Below are 19,981 nucleotides of genomic sequence, written 5' to 3' on the forward strand. Positions count from 1 at the left end.
TATTGTATTCTTTAGTTCTACCTGGTTGTTTTTTATGATTTCTGTATCCTTCTTTATGTCCTCCTTAAGTTCCTGAAACATTCTCATCATCAGTGTTCTAAACTCTGTCTCTGAAAGATTGGATACCTCTGTTTCATTTAGTTCCATTTCTTGAGGTTTCTTCTGATCTTTTACTTGGGATATGTTTCTTTGTTTCTTCATTCTGGCTGTCACTCTGATTGCTTTGATGTATTAGATCACCAGACTCGACATGGCCTCCTCTTTAAGTCCTTCGTTTAGAGGTTCTGCTCAACTAGTGTCCAGGGAACTTCCGAGGTTGAATATCTTATAAATTATTTGTAATTTTGGTGTGACCCTGGGAGGCAGTCGGCACAGCGTCTGTCTATTCTAACATCTTACTGGAAGTCCCTGCTCTTCTTGATTGTTCAGTTTTAGGAGTTCTCAATATATCCTGGATACGAACCCCTAATCAGATATGTGATTTACAATTATTTTCTCACATTCTATAGGTTGTCTTTTCACTCTTTTGATAATGTCCTTGATGCACAACTTTTTAAAATTTTGATGAAGTCTGACAAATGAGGTTCTGGAATCCTTTGAAAGCTGCATTTTCACCTTCCAGGTTCACTCCTTAGCCTAACCCTGGGAGTCTGACCTCCTCCTTCAATCTACACCCGGGCCTGACATTACCCATCCCCCAAGTCTTTCCTCCCAACTCTCCCATCCTCACCTGATCAGATTCACATCTGCCCCAAGTAATACCTGCACTACCTCAGACCCCAGTCTTGCACCTCACCTCTTTGTCCTACCTGGCCTGAGTTGTGGTCTCCTCAGCCATTCTCTGGTCCACACCTGGTCTATGCCATCCCTGAGGGGTGCTGAATACATCTCTCAGCCACTGGCCATTCTGATCTCGCCTCAGCAGCTTGGATCCCAGCCCTACCCCTGAGCCCTGACACAGGTCCCCCGGAGTACTGGGTCTGAGCACTCACTTTCTCTCCTGTGGTCTCATCAGTCCGGTGGTGCATCGTTATCCCACTGAGTCCTGAGCTGAGGACAGGTCCTCTGCAGGATGCCACCCTGTGCCCTGCTGCTCACAGCACAGCCCCACACAGCACAACCAGACTTGTTGATACAATGGGGAGGTGGCCCAAAGCCGGGCACAAAGAGAGACAAGCCTATCATGACACTCCGTTCTTACCATGGCCATGTCACCTCCAAAGGCTTCCAGAAAGTTAGGTGCTTGCAACCTGCTTCGTCTGTAACTGCTAGAGAACATGAAGTCTCCCAGTCTGACTTGGTATCATCACTCAGCTGCATGTGCTCCCACCAGAGAGCCACCCCATGTGGACCCCTCATGGACCCACACAGCGTCGGCACAGAGCCTCATGATCTCAACGAGCAGCAACCCTCAGTCATAGATTCTAGGGGTCAAAATCAGCTCTGACTCAGAATCCATGCATCTGAAGAATCACACAACCTTGCATTCAAAGTGAATCTGCAGTCTCTCCCACCAGTAGGGAGGCCACCCAGCCATCCACCAGGTTAGCCATAGCCACCCAAGTCATCCTCAACCACCCTCCGCCATCAGACAGGGCCCTGCTACCACTTCTCTTCCGTCCCCATGGGACTGTTTCCTTCTGTGTTGACATGGGGCAGGAGACACTGTAGCCAGATGGCTTGGCCGCATCCAGGGGAAGAGGGCTCTAGGGAGGGGGGCAGGGTATTCTAGGATGGACAAGGGGTCAGGGGGTTCAAGGGCAGGTGGGGGCAAGGGGTTGTAGGGCAAGGAGCTTTAGAATTCACCTGAGCAGCAGCTAGTGTTCCCGTTTGGATGCTGAGCCATTACCTTACCAGGCCAGCACACTGGGAGCAGTGGGGACAGACATGCTCACACCAACGGACTTTAGAGAGAGTGAAAGGAAGAGGTGGGGGGAGTGCAGGCCATTCAACCCACAGCCTGTAGGTCCTTGTACCCAGTGCGTGGGGACACTTGATAAAAGTTCCTGTATTGGGTGGGGGGACACTGGGTGGGCAGGACTGGGGAGGCCTAAATTCTGACCCCTACGTTAGCACAGAAGTTGTGGGAGGATCTGCTGAGAAGCCCCCAGAGGCCCTGAATGTGGGAAAGCCAGGAGCCAAGCCTGCACAGAGCTGTGTGTCCTGGTGGCCACCTGAACCTGAACTCTCCCCTCAGCTCAGCACCGATATCAAGTACATCAAATACGCTGCTGAGACCCCATGAGAATGAGGAGTTTGCAGAAGGTCCCCTGGTCGGAGGGTAGAGCAGAGCAGGGGACAGCATAGAGCTGAGCCCCTCACCTGCCAGGCCAGCGCGCAGAGAGCAGGGACAGACAGACATGCCCACACCAGCCATCTGCCTTCAACTTGGGAAAACCGGAGGCAGATTCCTGCTGTGGAAACAGTGTCTGCTGGCGGGATGGGGAGGGGGGGGGCTGCGGCCAGCAGCGCTGACCTCCCCCTGGCGCATTCATTTGGCTCACCCAGGCAGCCCACCCTGCTGTAGGGAGCCTCAGGACTGCTGTCCCTGGGGGCCTGTCGGCTCTCCTCTCCCGGTCCCTGAAAACCGCGGGGCGGTGTCGCCCTTTCCCCCGACGGCGCTCGAGGCTAGAGCCCTGAGGAAGGGCCTGGCCTAGTCAGCTGCGCGCTGACCTAGGCTGCACTCTGCCCTCGGAGGAGAAGCCGGATCAGCCATGGGCCTGGGGAGGCTGCGACCCAGGTCGGTTCCTAGCCTAGCCTCACCCAACCAGGGTGGCCCAAGCTCAGCCCCGCGCCAAGCTCCAGATGGACCCACTCCCCTCTGCTGCTCCAGCCCCACCGCCAGCCATGCAGCCGACTGTCCGGGCTTCTCCAGCACTGCAGCTCCTGGACCAGAGGATGTGTGACCAGGGCGAGCCCCTCTCATGCTCAGGTGGAAATGGGTAAGAACCCACCCAACACACAGAGGGATGCTCCGCATAACCGACATATCCTTTCACAGCTGTCAACTATCTCAATAACCCCTAATAAAATCGCCACCTTTCCCCTCTTACAAAAAACGCCCCATTCTGCGCATTAGTGTGTATTCCTGTGGGATGCATTCTTTAAATGCATTGGCAGGTAGGAATGTCAGCATAGTTAAAGGCTGGTGGACGGATTCCCCTAAAAAGACTGTACTAGCTTAAAGTCCCACCAACACAATGCCACTGCGTTTTCTAGAAGAATCTGAGCTGCTTACGGCACTTAACAGAAATGCGCAAAGTGTGCTCAGTATTGCATTTTAGTGTTTTCTGCATGCTATTTTTAAAAGCTTCTGCAGTCTAGCTCAAGAGTCTGAAAACTCATATCTGCACCTGTTTTCAGTGTCCTGTCAGCTAACAAAGATTTTTACATTTATAAATGGTTGAAAAAAATTGAATATTTTCAGACATGTGAAAATCATATGAAACTCAAGTATCAGTGAGAATGAATAGGGTTTTACTGGAATTTACTCATGCCCACTTGTTCACAGATCATCCTGGGGCTTTGCTGAGCACCAGAAAGGTGCAGGTGTGACTGTACAACCAGGGCTCCCCTTCGGAGAAACTGTACTGATCCCAGAACAGCCCCTGAACCAGGGTGACTCACTGCTGTTGTGAAGGTGGGACCAGAGTAAGCCTGCTCCTTCACCCCCATGTCCCTTCCTGTGCCCCACTGTTCCTAAGACCTGTTCCTTCAATCTCCATGTTTCCCCTGTACCACAAATGTCCCCCAAAGACCTGCTCCACCCCTGCATGTTCCAGCTCATACTCCCCACTCTTCCCACAAGCCTGCTCTTTCCACCCCAGCATCCCTTCCTGTAACACAAGTGTTCCTAAAACCGGCTCCTTCCACCCCGCTCCCATGTGCCCTCCTGTACCTCAACAGTCCCACAGACCTGCTGCTTCAACCCCCAGTCCACTCCTATAACCCAGCTGCCCTACACCACATGCCCTCCTTTATACCACCTGCTCCTAGGACCAGCTCCTGCAACCACCATCTTCCCTCCTGGATGCTAGTGGTCCCCACAGGCTGGCCCCTTCCACTCTGTGTGTGTCCCACTGTGTGTCCCACTGGCCTGGGACTTTTACCTCAATGCTCCTCTTCTACCCCAACTTTCCCCCACTGGTCTGCTCCCTCCACCCCATGTGCCCTCTGCACCCCGTCTCTCACCCTGCCATGGGGAGCTGCATTTCCACCATGAGCTCTATGCTGGGCAGGCCGGGCCACACCTGGGAGATGAGGAGGGGGAGGCCTGGTCACAACGGGCCATGTCGACTGCTAGAGGCCTTGGGTTCCTGGGTGTAGGCGTCAGCCCCCGGTGTGGTCGTCGCTGCCCTCCAGGCCTGACCTATGTGATCCATTCCCCTCTCTCTGAGCCTGGACCCAGAGGCTGAACAGGGTGTGTCCACCTGCCAGTTTGGCAGGTTAGATCAGGAGGTACAGGTAATCCTGGATTCTGCTGCCTGGGTGGCAGGATGCTGCAATGACACTCCCTATACGGGCCCCTATAGTCCTGCCCAGAAGCAGCCCTCAGCTCCTGGGCCTGAGAACTACTGGAAAGGTGCAAAGCCTGTGTCCCTGGGAGACCTGGGGTAGGGAGAATCACTCCTCACTCCTGAGCGCCCGGGTCTGAGGGAAGTTGTGGCTGTACCAAAGGAGGGCTTACTTGCACAGGCATCACTGGGCGCAGGGGCCAATGGGCTGCTCCTGCGTATGACAAGCCAGGTGGGGGAGCAGCTTGCCTGGGCCTGAGAACAGGCTTCTGGGCGGTGACTGTGAGGGGTACCGCTGGCCCGAGGATCCCCAGCTGACGTCTGCCTGGAAGGGCCCTGGATACGATCCACTGGGGGCCTCAGTTTCCCCAGTTGTGAAGCTACCCAGGTCTTCCTGGGACATGACGTGAGCAGGGAGATGTGGCCTGTTCCCCTTCCAGACAGCCTCCCCTCCCACAGCTGGTTCCCATTAGAGCAGGGCTCAGCCCCTGGTTAAGTGAACTTGTCAGGCAAATGAGGAAACCTGATAGTCCCTTTTCCCACATTCCAGTCCCGAGAGTGGGCGGAGCAGCACTCCTGCCTCCTTAGCCAGCCCTCAGGGTCCCTCACTCTCCACAGGCACCAGAGGGAGAGAGTTCCAGCACTAGGAGCTGGGATGTGGTCCACTCCATCAGGAGAGCTGTTTGGAGAGCAAGTGGCTTTGGGCTGCAGCCCTGAGCGGGACTGGGCTGCTTGCCACCCTTCCAGGCCCAGACACCAGCCTGTCCTCTCATGCTGGCACAGTGGGTGGGGCTCTGAGGAGTCAAGATACACTCCCATCCCCTTGCCCTTTGAGAACACACCAGTGAGAAGGTGGGTGAAAGCTGCCCAGTACCCCAAGGAGCCCACCCTGCTTCTGCCGGCAGAGCGATAACCTGAGCGCTGCTGTGGTCCCATGTGTCCACCTGCCCTAGCCCATTTTCTTTCCCTACTTGCCGGCTTGGCCGTGTCTGCCCCAGCCTAGCAGAGCCCTGGGGCCCGTCTCTGGAGGCCCCCAGTTGGAATAACCAGGTCCCAGTGTCCCTGCTTCCTACAGGGCTCCCTGCCTGGGGGTGGCTGTGTGCTCCCCATGCCACCATGGGGGCTCCTTGGCATCATACAGATGAAGGTTGAAGGTACAATGAAGGACTGACCCCCAGCAAGCTTGTCCTTGGGATGTGCTGGGGCCATGGCCATGCTGTGTATGTGTATAAGCTGTGTGTGGGCACCATGTGTGGGTGCCGTGTGTTGTTGGGGGTTGTGCCCTGTGTACTTTCCTTGGGGCACCATGAAGGAGCCAGAAATCCTCAGCCTGGTTCTCAGCCGCCAGCCTGGACCTGGGTACGGCAGGCTCACTGGGCATGGCCCTCTGGACAACCCACCCTTTACGGCCTTGCAGGGAGCTATCCTGACTCTTCACTCTAAAACAGGAAATGATGCTTGCACCTGGCTGAAGGTGCTGCTCCTCCTGGGACCCAGCCCCGCTCCTGGCCCTGTGGCCTCTCAGTGGAGCGCTGCTGAGAGAAGGGTGGTGGCGGTGGATGCACTGAGCTCCAGCTCCAGGCCTAGCCTCCTCTCTTCCTGCGCTGGGGCGCATTTCCAGGGGCTCCCAACCAGGGTCCTGCAGGTGGTGCTGGGGCTGGCTTATGAGGAAGCTGAGGATAGTCCACCTTCAGGTCCTGGAATTCTCGCCATTGGAGGGGAGACCCCAGGGCAGCACAGGTTGGGTGGCTTGTGGCCTGGAGAGTCCCAGTCATGGGTTGAAAGGCCTGGGGACAAGTGTCAGTCAGGTTGTGCTGGAGAAGTGGTCCAACCCCTAGGAAGACCAACAGGAACTCAGGAAGTAGAAATGGCCTCAGTCCACCCTGCTTTGCACTCTAGGGGTCAGCCAGGACCCCTCCCCAGTGGGACTCTCAGGGCCCAGGTCCTGCCGGGCCCTGGGTTCTGTGATTCCAGAATACCTGGAGCCTGGAGGGACAGGGTCTCTTGCTCTCAGGTCCTGAAATATCTCGACCTTCAACTAAGGGTCACCACTGCCCAGGGATTTCGCCCAAACACCAATCTTTCCTCAGATGCCCATCTCTCTGTCTGTTCCATCTGTGCTCTGGGCTTGTTACTCTTACTGCCTGGACCGTGACCACTCTGCCTCCATCCGACCCTGCTCTCCACCACCTGGCACAAGGGGCCTGTTTGCAGCGTTTCATCGCAGCTCTGCTCCACGCCCTGGCAGGCCTCACTGTGGCTGCAGAATGGCCACCTCAAGGGTATTGCCAGACCCCTGCCCTCTGTCAACCATTCAGGGCGTTGGCCCACATCAGACACACATGCAGGCATGCAGGAACATACACACACACTCGTACACATGCACGCACATGCACACACATTCACACATGGACACACACAGATACACACACACACGTAGACACACTTTCATGCTCACACTTGCATACATGTATGGGCACACACTTGCGTATATATGCGCACATTGCACATGCACTGTCACACACACATGCTGTATAGATGTAGATGTGAACAAAGGATCTCTGTGTCCGGATTTCATTTCACTTTAAGTTTCATGCTGTGACCTTGGACCAACTTTGCTGTCCTTAGCAAGTGTATCAAAGCCTTCTAGTTGATGATTATCTGTGTTCCTGAAAATGTAGCCATAAATATTTTTGTTAGCAACAGCCGAATGGCATGACAACTGAGATAAATATCAAACTGGTGATAATATTATAAACAATCATCTATCACAAGACCACCAGGAGGTATGGCCCCCAGTGCATACTGCATTCTTTCTCTTGTCAGTACCCGGGTTATACTATAAAAAGAGGTAGTATGACAGGGGTCTGTGAGTGGAGAATAACCTGCGCAGAACTGCCAGCTCATCTGTTGGCTCTGATCCAATCTTCCCGTAAGTAAATTACCTTATGATACATTTGGTCATATTCTGTGGAGCTGCCGGCTTCATTGTTGGTCTTAAGATACCTTTTTGTTACAGTGCCCATGACGCCTTTGCTCCATCGTCGGACATATGCAATCACACACACTCACACATGCACTTGCACACATGCAGGTGTGTCCACACATGCACACATATGCACATGTGCTGGCACACTTGCACACTTCCAATGACACAGCACTTATGTGCACACATGTTCCAGCTACACCGGCTGTCCCCATCTTCACTCCCTTTCCTTCTCTGGACTTTGAGTTTCAGCTGTCCCTCTCTTCTGTTCCTCTACCTGGACAGCTCGCAGTTGACCCTCATGGTCCAACTCACATGAGTTTCCTCTATGTAGCCCCCAGCCCTTCAGGTGAACCCAGTGGCCTGGGCAGTGGCCAAATGTCCCTGTATGCTTCCTGAGGATAGGACTCTTCCATGACGTCAAGCCTGCCCCCAGCAAATGCCTGCCCAGCTGAGTGGGGAGTGACTCACCCTGGCTGCAGCTGTCCCAAGGACTCCAGGAGCCCAGGCCCAGGTGGGAGCAGGGAAGACAAGCTCAGCTCCTCGCTGCACTAGGTTACCCTCCATTACAAGGGCAGGCAGCCAGCCTAGGGTCAGGCCACAGACACGGTTGAGCTGGGATCTGAGCCCAGGGGTGTGGGTGTTGGAGCTGGGCCTTCACACCTGCACACACAGGCTCTACACCAAGTGCCACATGCTAGGTGCTGGGCTGCCCCGTGGCCCCAGGGCTTTGATGGGGCCACACTCCCTGTCAGGACAGCCCCTGGATGAGGGATGCTGAACCAATGCTCTGGGTCATCAGCATGGGGCAGGGGCCCAGGCCCAGGTCCCACAGGAGAGAGCCATCTGGGTTTTCATGGAGGCAGAGGAAGGGCAGGAAGATGAGAAGGAGCCAGTGCTCCCTGCATGATTGGGGTCACCTCCAGGACAGACATAAGTAACACTGTGGTGGAGAAGGGCCAGGGCAGACGCCTGCAGGCCCAGAGAGCTCAGGAGCTACGTAAGCAGGAGGAAAGCCCTCCAGCAAGCCAAGGCCTGACTGCCCTGGACAGGTCATGTCCCCAGGGCCCAGCACATCCAGCACCCTGAGGCAGGGCTAGCTGCTGGCTGTTGGCCTTCCTGTGAGACCTCTGGTGGCCCCCGTGGTCCCACTCCACCAAGGGGGCAGACTGGAGGATGGCTCCACCCTTCTGAAAGCAGCAGGCCAGTCTAGTTCTGGTGAGGCCACAGATTTTCAAAATTAGGTTTCTGGGTCTGTCAGTGGGTCAGGGCAGGCAAGGAAGGAATGGCTGGGAGCTGCCCCTGCCTTGCCCCTGTGTGCAGCCCAGGCCCAACATCCCTTCCCAGCTGCGCCACCCTGCGGGACCCACAGCACCCCTCAGTGTTTGAGGTCCTGAGTCTAGATTTCACCAAGACGAACAGTGTTCAGGGTGACCTCTTGGACCCTGGCCAGGTCTGTCCTGCCACCTCTGCCCAGGGAAGCTCTGGCATGTCTTCCCAAAACAAGGCTCCTCTGGCAGCCCCCTGTGTGGGGGTGCTCCATCATGTCCCAGCCTCATCAATGCTCCATGGGCATTTGGGGGATCTCCCTCTCACATGGCTGCTCCCTCTCACCTGGATGCTAAATGAGGCCCTGTGTGCACCTGAGGTGGCTCCTCCAGCTCACTTGTTAGATACTTTTGGATAAAGTCCTGAAGCTAATGGGTTTTACCTTCCATGTGTTGGGTGGGGATAGACAAGGATTGCCACAGCAGAGGAGAACCTTCTGTGCTGTGTGTCCTGGGGAGACACTGCAAGGTCCTGATCATACACCTTCCCCATGAGCATCATGGATGCTGGGCAGGCTTTTCCCCCAGTGCTTGCTTCTCTTCCACTCTAGCTTTTCTTGGCTGCCAGTGGCACCTGTCAGTCGAGCATTCACACGTGTTCTAGATTGATGTTCCCAGCTGTGGTTTTCCTTTCCACTGTATGAGTGCAGAGGTTGGCCTGACCAGAACCACATGCTCCTTTACAAGGGCCCAAGAAGCAGCAGGCTTACCCTCACTGACCAGATGGCCAAGCTAGAAAGGGCCTGAAGAGGGAGGGAAATGCCTGTGACCATATGGCTGCACAGCTGGGACCATCGCTTATCTGCTCATACTTCCTCTGTCCCAATAAAGCGCAGAGATGGTGACACAAAGGGTGTCCAAACACAAACTCTCTGCCCCTCTTCAAAGTACCCTCTCTGGTCCCCAATCTTTAGCCCTGAGAAGACAGCCCACAGTGGCCCAGTGGTGGCCCTTGTCAATGCCAAAGCTGCAACATTCATCTGGGGCATGAGAGATGCTGACACAGCTGTGAGGGCAGAGCATGCACCGTAGCCTCAGGAGGGGGGCCTGTTCTGTCACCCAGAGGTACCAACATATGCCAGGCATGCCCGGTCCTGGTCATCAGCGTGGCTCAGAGCATTTCCTGCTGGAAGGTTCGGTACCATCAAAAGAGGCAGAGGGGCCGGCTGAGTGGCACGTTGGTTAAGAGCTGGCTTGGGACGCCAGCTCTGAGCAGCAGGGTCCCAGTTTGGATCTCACATGGGGGGCCAGTGACGCTGCCCTCTACAGCTAAGATGGTGAACAACAGCTTGACCTGGAGCTGGGCTGCTGTGAGTCGCCAGTGATGGCATAGGCTGCAGCGGAGCTGCAGTGGGCGGTGATAAACTACCATGTGTGGCTGGCAGCCAGTGTGAGTGGCTGGCAGCTGGTGTGAGCTGCCAAGAGCCACCGTGAGTGGCCGTCCAGAGGCCGGCGACCGATCTGCCTCATCAGGGACGAGCGCAATGATCATAATACCAACATGGGTCAGTGAAGCAACGTCCTCCACAACTAGACTGAAGAACGTAGGACAGCAACTTGTCTGTTCCCCTTCCCCTGATTCCCCAGCACTGTTCCCCTCCCCCAATTCCCCTATAAAATCTTAAAAATAAAAAGAGGCAGAACAGGTGCCTGTGCCTGCGTGTGTCTCCTCACCTGTGTCATGTGGAATAATCACGTCCATCAGCTCAGGCACATGGGAACTGATGCAGGAACGCTGGCTGTCACCACATTGTCATCATTATGTTTTCTGTTCACCTTAATTGTCAGCTCCACCTGAAGTCACTGTCTTTTCCATTTTCTTCCTTGCAACTAACCTATTTTCAGAGAAATTATGTGTGTCCTTTATAAGCTGTTCTAAAATCTTTTGGAAGCTGCATTGAGTATATGCTGTGTGTGTGGCTGTCTGCATGTGTCTGCTTGTGTCCATGTGGGTCTGAATTTCCCACATGTCTTTTTGTTTCCACGTGGGTCTGCAGGTCTCCTAATGTGTGTGTGTCTCCATGTGTGTTGCATGTGCCTGAGGCTCTGTCTGCATGTGTGTACCTCTGTGTGCACACACAAGCACAAATAACTGCATAATTACATCTGAGTTGGTAGGGGATGGAGAAGTCCTAGGCAACTCTCCCACGTTGGTTTTATTGGGTCGGCGCCTGCCCCAGGTGCCCTGAGATGAAAGGTTTGCTTCCATAAGAAGCCACCAAAGATGATTGAGGTGCAGCCTCCTCCTGTTGGGCCCAGTTCCATGGGAAAGAAGTTTGTGTGGCAACACGAACATTACAAATGAACCTGGAGGGCATCACAGGAGGGCATGAAACTGACCAGCAGCAGCCAGAGGGCACTGGCCCTAGGCCATGTGGCCAGGGACCTCTTTCCACGGCTCTTGGGGGTGGGGGCTTCTGGAGTCATGCTTTCTCCCTGTGTGCACGTCAGAGTGTGCCTGAGAAGAAGCCGCCTTTCCTTCTGCAGATGAAAAATAGCTAGAGAAGAAAACTACTTTCCAGCATCAATTCCCCCCTTTCCTCTCACAAAGAATATCTACTAACAGTTTTGAGAGTGTCACCCCAGACGTCAGCTCTGGAGAGGCTCCAGTGACGATGTGTCTGCACAGTTATTACTGAAAATGATTCTTCAGGACCAGCTGTTCCTGACAAACCCATGTCCAACTGTGAACGCTTCAATTAGATAAAGATAACAGGTGAAGAACAGCCCCAGGATGGAGCTGTCTGTGCGTTTCAAACTGGATTTCAAACCAGACTATTGATACACTTACTCATGTGTGTTTACACCACTCCCTTTCAGAATCTCAGCTGCAGGGTATCACGTGGGTCCTACAGGAAATTCAATTGTGTGTTTTTAAGGCTGCCTTGCAGTATCAAGACACATGAATTAAAGGGCCGGCCGAGTGGCTCAGTTGGTTAAGAGCTCACTCAAGAGTGTGAGCTCTAAGTAACAGGGTCACCGGTTCGATTCACAGCCCAAGCTGAGCTGCCGCTGAGCTGCCAACAGTTGGCAGGATGACTCAGCTAAAAAAAAAAAAAAAAGGCAAAGACACATTAATTAAGCTGATCCAGGCATTCAGAAGGAAAACTGTGTCACAAAGCTTAACACAGCTGCTTGCATTTTTACCTATAAATAGTAAAAGTCATCAAAAAGCACCAAAGGCTTGTAAGGACCCAGGAGCCCTCCCTAATCTATGCAGATAATTAGTTACAAATTTGTGGGTCACAGAAGCACCAGGTGGGTTCCAACAGCAGCCTGAGGGGCACCTGCCCTGCCCCCACCTCAAAGATCGGCCCAGGTAGCTCACAGGGTAGAGGTACCTGGAAAAAGCCTGCTTCTCCCTGACAGAGAACACCACACACCCACAAAGACCTCTGCTAGGACTTGGTGGAGAGCCTCCCCAGGTGTCTCTGCCCACTTTCCTGGTCTGTCTCCTACACAAGACAGGGAGAGCTCCCTAGCCTTTATTCCAGTTTTAAGTTCCATGGACATGTTTAATTTTAAGCCGGCATGATCATTTTTGAGCACAAACCATTAGCTGATGGTATATTTGATAATTACAGTGGACCCTCATTTGCAGATTCTATATTTGTGACTTTTCCTTCTTTTCAACTTGGATTTTCTTAAACTTTTTTGAAACTTGTTTGACCTCTTTCATTGAGGGCCTGGAAACACAGGACTGGAGTTGGGGAGAAAGGCCCGCCTTCCTGAGTAGGTTGGCCACCGCCCCCCCCCTCACCTCGGCAGGGGTGGGGGATTAGGGGTTAGGTGGGGTGGGGGGTGGGGGCTGGGTCTCAGCTTCCCTCCTGTCTATAGGGGATGGGGATTAAACCAGGGGCCTGTCCTCCTAAACCTCCCTGCAGGACAGCAGGACAGCAGCTTCCCATTCTGGGTGGAAAACTGGCCAAAGCCTTCCTGTAGTGACAACACCCTGCTATGGGGAGTGGGGCACATGCACTCAGGGAGGAGTCCTGCTGCCCCTTGGGGTTGGGGATGGTGATGCAGGCCACCTGTGGGGGCCACTGTCCCCATCTGGAGCCCTGGCCTGAGCGAGCTGGTGTGGTCTCCCATTCCACCTCACCTCTCCCCTCCTCCACACCAGGCCTGCTCCAGCGGTACTCCCCCACCCCCTCAACCCGGTGGGTTGGCAGAGAGGAAGCCTAGGGGGCAGAAAGGTGAGCCTAAGAGTGTGGCGATGCTGGGGGAGGTAGCAAATGTGGGTCCACAGCTCCTGTCCTTCCAGGAGAAATTCTCTGGAGGGTGCAGGGAGGAGTCTGGGTCCCTGTTGGGACAGAGTGCCAGGGGAGCAGTTTCCAGGCTATCGGCCTCACCTGGAAGGGTGCTGGCTCGGTTATTGGATTGCCATCAGCTGTAGCCAGTGGGCCATTAGCCGCGGCTGCATTAGCAAGCACAGATGTCATGGGCACACGACTTCCTATGTCTTGCCCGGCCACCAGCGAGACTGTGACAGCAGGAAGACCCCTTGTTGGGGTAGTGGCGGGTGCTTGCTTCTTGTGTTTTGACCAGCCGCCATCGAAAATACAGTGGCATGAACCCACTATCTGTGACTCTGTTGTTCCTTTTTGGCCTCACTGGATCCTGCGTTCATCTGCTGGGAGCTGAGCCCCTGCATAACACTCGGTGTGAGTCTCTGAGCGAGTTAGGGATCCTGTTTCATGTCTGACCTGGCATCCCTGGACCTTCCCACCCATCCAGAGCTCACCCCGGTTCCCTGGGTGTTCTTAAAGCCAGCATTCCTGGAGAGGGAGGATGCTGCTGGACGGGGATGGGCGAGCACAGGAACTCCTCCTTGCCAAGGACGTGCGTGCCCTCATTAATTTGGGTAACACAGGTGGCAGGTCTGAGCCTCTGGAAACTACTGACCCTTCGGTGGGACTGTGTGGACCTGCATTCATCAGGGTTCCTCAGGTCCAAGATTGGGAAGCACCGTCCTGGTTTTCCTGCCAAAGTCCCGTGTTCTGGGAAGCTCCTTCTGGGATGTGAAAGGCCAGGTGCTCAGTAATGCAGGCGGAAGCCTAGGTGGAAGCCACACTGTCCAGTGTCCAGTGGACAGGGTGCGGGTTGCTGGCCTCCCACAGTTACTGCCCACCTGGCCCAGGCTCATGCTGGCAGTCACTCAGATGGTGTGTGGCTAGGCTGCAGAGTCACTGTTGTGCACAGGTGGCACATTTAAATGTTGCTTCAGGAGGAAGAAACAGCATGATGAGGTCAGCGCTCCCGGGCGTCACCAGTAGGAAGGTTTCAAGTTAAAAGAAGGGCTGCAGGGCCGGCCGAGTGGCGCGATGGTTAAGAACTGGCTTGGGACGCCAGAGAGCCCTGGTTCAGATCCCACATATGAGGGCCAGTGACACTGCCCTCCACAGCTAAGATGCTGAACAACAGCTCAACCTGGAGCTGGGCTGCTGTAAGTCGCTGGCGACGGCGTAGGCTGCAGCCCCTGCTGCAGTGGGTTGCCATGGGCTACCATGTGTAGACAGCAGCCAGCATGAGCGGCCGCCCAGAAGCCGGCGACTGATGTGCCTCACCCGGGAAGAGCGCAATGATGGTGCCAACTTGAGCCAGTGAAGCAACGTCCTCCACAACTAGACTGAAGAACAAAATGACAGCAACTTGTCTGTTCCCCTTCCCCCAATTCCCCAGCACTGTTCCCATCCCCCCAATTCCCCAATAAAAATCTAAAAAAAAAGAAGGGCTGCACCGGGCCGGCCGAGTGGCTCAGTTGGTTAGAGCTTGCTCAAGAGTTTGAGCTCTGAGCAACAGCGGTTCAATGCCCGGCCCAAGCTGAGCTGCCGCTGAGCTACCAACAGGTGGCAGAATGGCTCAGCTTAAAAAAAAAAAAAAAAGAGGGGCTGCACCTGGATGGGGACCCACAGCTCACATCGAGCACTAACACCAAGGCTGGATCCACAGCGGTGAGGAGAGGGCTCACCGCACTCCAGTGCCCATGAGGCCACAGTGCTCCCACCGTCACAGGTACCTACTCCCTAACAGATGCCAACGTGCTGGCAGAGCAGTATCCTACACGCTTGGGCACATGTTACCAGACCAGCACCATTCCCTGACTGACCCCCCTGAGAACACTCACATGTCCTCATTCAGATATTGCAGCTAATGTCCTGTGGGCAGTGATGGGACCGTTTGGAGCAGACGCTCTCGGAGCCACCCTTGCCCAGGGCCACACAGCCTCCTGGGGAGATACTGCCAGACAACACAGCAGGACATGTTGGCCTCAGCCTTCAGGAAGTAGGACCTGGCACAGCACACCCAGGCTCCCCACCCACCCAGACAGTCCCATACACCCCCCTACACTCAACAAACCCAGGCACACACACAAACATGCACACACCCAAACACACATGCACACCCAAACCTTCACACACACCCATAAACACACACACACACACACACGGAACCCCTCACACATGACCACACACCTTCATGTACACACACACGAACCCACCTGCACACCCTCTGACACAAACACCTCAAACCACACACATTCGCATACAACCAACACCCACATACCATGCACACCCACTCCATGCACACTCACCATGTAGGCACATACAACCCTCTATCACACACACCTGACACCACACACACACACACACACGTGTCCTGTGATGTGTCCCTAGCCAGCACAGGGATCACTGACAACAGCACCTAGGGAGCCTGGTGAGCTACAGGGCAGGACATTCTCTCCCATTGGCCCTTCGCCCTGGAGCCAGGCCGGCCCTCCCTCCCACCCCACATTGCTGTCCCCACTGCACCTGTGGATGGCACCAAGCCATGTGTCCCCATATCAAACATAGCTCTGGAGCTGGGAGAGAAAGAGGCCAGCCCTGGGCAGGACTCCTGATCACTCAGCTGTGCAAATCCTGATGGCCAGACATTAGGAATCGAGGAGGCCACAGATTGGGTCAGAAGTTGGGATCTGCAGCGAGGGTCTGGGAGCCTCCTGTGGTTGGCTGATGTCTGTCCAGGCTGTGGGTGGCCTGTGTGCAGACACACTTGTCTGGAGGGCTCCACAGTGTGGGCAGGTAGCACTGTGTACTTCGGTTACTGTTTCCAGGTCATCCATCAGGACTCCACCATGTCTCTCTGCTGAGGCCTGGCCCCTGGGGACAGTGGATCCTTTGCTCTCCCCACCCTTACTGAAGACCTTCCTCATAAAGAAAAATGGCTCAGCCTCCAACCCTCCTGCCTTCCACACACTCTGGGTTGCAGCTGCAGTGACATGCCACCCAGGCCGTGCATGGCCCCCCACTGTCCCTCTGTCCCCAGCCCATGCCACTCTACCCCTCCGTTCCTGGCCATCCACTGGCTGTCACCTCCTGGGGTCGGGGGGCGGGGTCCAGGTGCACCCACACTCACAGGTCAGTGTGCTCAGCAAGCAAATGAGCGAAACCCTTCCTCTGGCACAAAATTTATCTTGGTCCTTTTCAGCACCATATGGGTAGCAGGGCCTCAATCTGTACCTCATTTCTATCAGGCTCTGAACATAAGGAAAAAATTAAGCTTGAAGGAGGTATCATTTCCAATCTAAGCAGATTTTTGTTTGGGAACCTTCTCCTTTGAAAATCACGGAAAGCCCATACTGACAGGAATGCTTTCTTCTGAAATTGCAGAGTAATTTATTTATTTATTCAGGCTGTGTGCTTGCCGGGATGGCATCTGGAGATAAACATCTGCTTTTGATGAGAGTCTGCCATTTAGTCATGCCCAGCACACTGCAACTTTGGGCACACAGACTAGAGTGCACAGGCCTCTTTCTAAAATAAGAGACGGGTCAGAGGTGGGCCAGGTATGGAGTGCGTCCACAGGATGCTGACCACCCTCCTCTTCCCAGGACCCCGCCCCAGGCTTTCCACTTTCTGCCTCCTCGCCCCCTCTCACCCTGTGAGACACACCCAAGCTGGGGCTTCAAGGTTTAGGGCAATAAAAAGTCACCCCACCACCAGAGGCACACCCTCAGGAGCCCTACACCTTTGTTCACCTGGACCTCATGCAGCCATGATCCTAACAGGGTCCTGCACAGACGGTGTGCCCAACACTGTACCTTACAGGTACAAATGGCAACCACTTGACCCCTGTGGGCCCACCTGGAAGGGCGGAGGAGCCCGGCTACACATGGGTCTCACCAACGCACCCAGACCTTAATTGGCATTCCAGTGTCACCTCTGGGCCTGCTTCAGGCTTACCCCAGATGAGGCGGCACTGCAGCCACCTGCCCTGCTCTGTCCTGCCTGCAACTCTTCCCCTCTTCCTAAAAGAGCTGGGGCACAGACAGGGCCTCCTCTTTACTCCCTCCACCAGGTGTCCTCTTGCATGGGGGTCTCTTCCCATGCGGTTCCTGCAGCCTTGATGCAAAGAGAAGAGAGAAAACAAGAGACCCGGGGGCCTGACACCTTTAGCACCTCTGTCTGTGTCTTCCAGAGACTCAGTGGCCATTTCCAGAAAGACTCCCAGGACTGGACAGGTCGGCTTTGCTCCATGCAACCCTTGATCCATTACGGTATCCATTGTAGTACTTGTCACACTGCAGAGCTTCAGATACCCCTGGCTTGTTTCCTCTGCTGCTTCAGTCAGAGGGAGCCCCCAGTGCCTTAGGTGCCCCACCCCCTCTCTCTGTGGATGCTGAGCCCCTCTGGGGCCTGAGAGGTGTTTACTGAACAAAGCAATGACCTCAGGGCTAGCTGGGAAAGCTAGGCTTGTCTCGGGCCCCAACATGAACAATTTGACAGGGGCCCTCTTATAACATAACAAGCGATTAGGAAGCTGGGCTTTGAACCGCAGCGTTACAAGGACCTAAAAGGTCCCCTTTGCAAATGCCAGGCCATCTCTTGCACAGTAACTATTTGGAAGCGCACTGATTTTTGGAACACCTCCAGTAATGGGGAGCTCACTACCTGTGCTAGGTGACTCTGAAATGCTTGATGTATACTGCACTGAAATGCTGTGGGGAGGAGCTAAACGTGTGGGACCTACTTCGAAACAGACAAGATTCTGACCCCAGGGGCCAGGGTGCCCCAGATTTGCTCTCTGCCCAGGCGAGCCAGCTCCCCAGACTGCTTGTCTCACTCACATCTGCAGCGTGCAGAGGGCTGAGGGACCCTGCATGAAGCAGTGAGCTCTGTATAGGTCCAGCCCCTCACATCTCCATCTTTTCCCACTGTCCCCTCCCTCTGCACAGCTGCACCCAGGAACAGGGGCAAACTGTGATGTCCTCTTGGACCCAAAGTCCCTCTCCTGGTTGGCAGAGTGGCAGCATCCTGCATGCTGCTCAGAGGTCCTAGGCCCACATTACCTCCTGTCTGTCCTGACTTCACTGTTGTAAACACCACACACTAAGATAGAAACCATTAAATTAAAAACATACGGAGCATGTGGAACCAATCAATGTTTCTGCGGTTGGGGCTGGTGTCCACCCGGCCACTTTCACTGGAAGTCCCTGGCCACACCTCCCTAACCCGCTGCAGACTCTAGCTGGTTGTCACCCTGCAATCAGCTTGCCTGGAACTATAGCAAGACATTCCTGCTGGGATGACAGAGGCATCTGGTCACCTGGAGCACCAGGCAGAGGCGAGGGCGGTCTCGTCCCCACAGCCACGGACCTCACGATGGGCTTCATCTGTTCCTTTGGTCTCTTCACGCACAGAGGAAGGGGACTCTCACAGGGCCACAGAACTAAAGGGCTCCTGAAGGATCAGTGGCTTAACTGTCTCCCAGCTCCCGAAGCCACCACAGGACGCAGGTGAAGAGCAGAGAGGCAGTAACAGACTGGGCGGGGGCTCTGTATGGCTGTGCTGTTGGGTCTTCGGGATTCCCATGTTATAGATGTGGAAATGGATGTTAAGAGCTGGGAGTTAACTTTCTGAGGCCCTACAGACAGTGAGGAGGGCCAGCGCCAGGAGTTGATGCGTCCATGCTCTGTGGGTGAGCAGTGAGGGCTGAACCCTGGTGTTCCTGGATGGTGGAACAGAGGGGAACAGATCCAAAGGCACCCTGACATCCTGCCTTCTGTACACATAGCTTCTCCCGATTTTTCAATGAAATACTAATTAAGTGCTTCCCAAAGGGTTCTGCTGATGGGCTTAAGGTCCCAGGTCAGCAGAGCTTAAAATGGATACCCGGGTGGGCATGACCTGATTGCATAAGGCCCTTTAAAAGCGGTTTTCTCCAGCCAGTCTCAGAAGAGGAGTCCAAGAGTCGTGGCATGAGAAGGATTTGACTGTTGCTGCTGGTGTGAAGATGGAGGGGACCATACGGCAAGGAACATGGGTGACCTCTGGGAGCTCAGGGAGGCCCAGCTGACAGCCAGAAAGGAAACGGGGATCTAGACTTTACTGCCGTAGGAGCTGAATTCTGCCAACAGCCCGGATGAGCCTGGAAGAGCCCCAGATGAGGCCAGACGAGGACGCGGCCCGGCCAACACCCTGATTTCAGAATCCTGGCCTCCAGAACTGTGAGAGAATGAATTTCTCTAGTTTCAAGCCACCCAGTTCGTGGAAATTTGTTATGGCTGCCCCAATGAAACAAATACAGATTCTGTTACCTGGATGCGGGTGTCACTGCAACAAATACCTAAAAATATGGAAGTGGCTTTGAAATTAGACAACGGCTTGAAAATTTTGAGGCACAGGATAGAAAAAGCCTAGACTGCCTCGGATAGACTAGAAATTGGTAGAAATACGGATGTTAAAGACTCTGCCAGCGAGTCCTCAGAAGGAAATGAGTAACATGTTGTTGGAAACTGGAGGAAACTTGTTATAAAGCAGCATAGAACTTGGCTGAATTGTGTTCTACTATTGGTTGTAAACGATGAACCTGAGGAGATTTCTAAGCAAAATGTTGAAGGTGCTGCCTGGCTTCTCTTGCTGTGTATGGTAAAATGTGAGAGGAAAGAGATAAATTGAGAAAGGAATTGTCAAGCAAAAGTGAACCAGCACCAGATAATTTGGGAAATTCTCAGCCTGTCCAGACTGCAAAAGGTGCTAAAATTAGGAGATTCACGTGTGGAAACGCATGCATAGGAGGAAGAGCCAGTGATGTAGCAGAAGAGATTAAGTGTGCGACTCCTGGTTGCACTCAGTCACCTACCTCAGCAGAGG

At 54.4% G+C, this 19,981-nt stretch overlaps 1 protein-coding gene across 1 annotated transcript in view; it reads right to left on the reverse strand.

The window, feature by feature from the left end:
• The window catches only part of PRSS38 (serine protease 38), a 127,828-nt gene that overhangs the window by 96,234 nt on the left and 11,613 nt on the right, over positions 1 to 19,981 (reverse strand). The gene's annotated exons all lie outside the window — the stretch shown is intronic.

The sequence above is a fragment of the Hipposideros armiger genome, unplaced genomic scaffold (assembly GCF_001890085.2).
Source record: "Hipposideros armiger isolate ML-2016 unplaced genomic scaffold, ASM189008v1 scaffold_347, whole genome shotgun sequence".
NCBI lineage: Eukaryota > Metazoa > Chordata > Mammalia > Chiroptera > Hipposideridae > Hipposideros > Hipposideros armiger.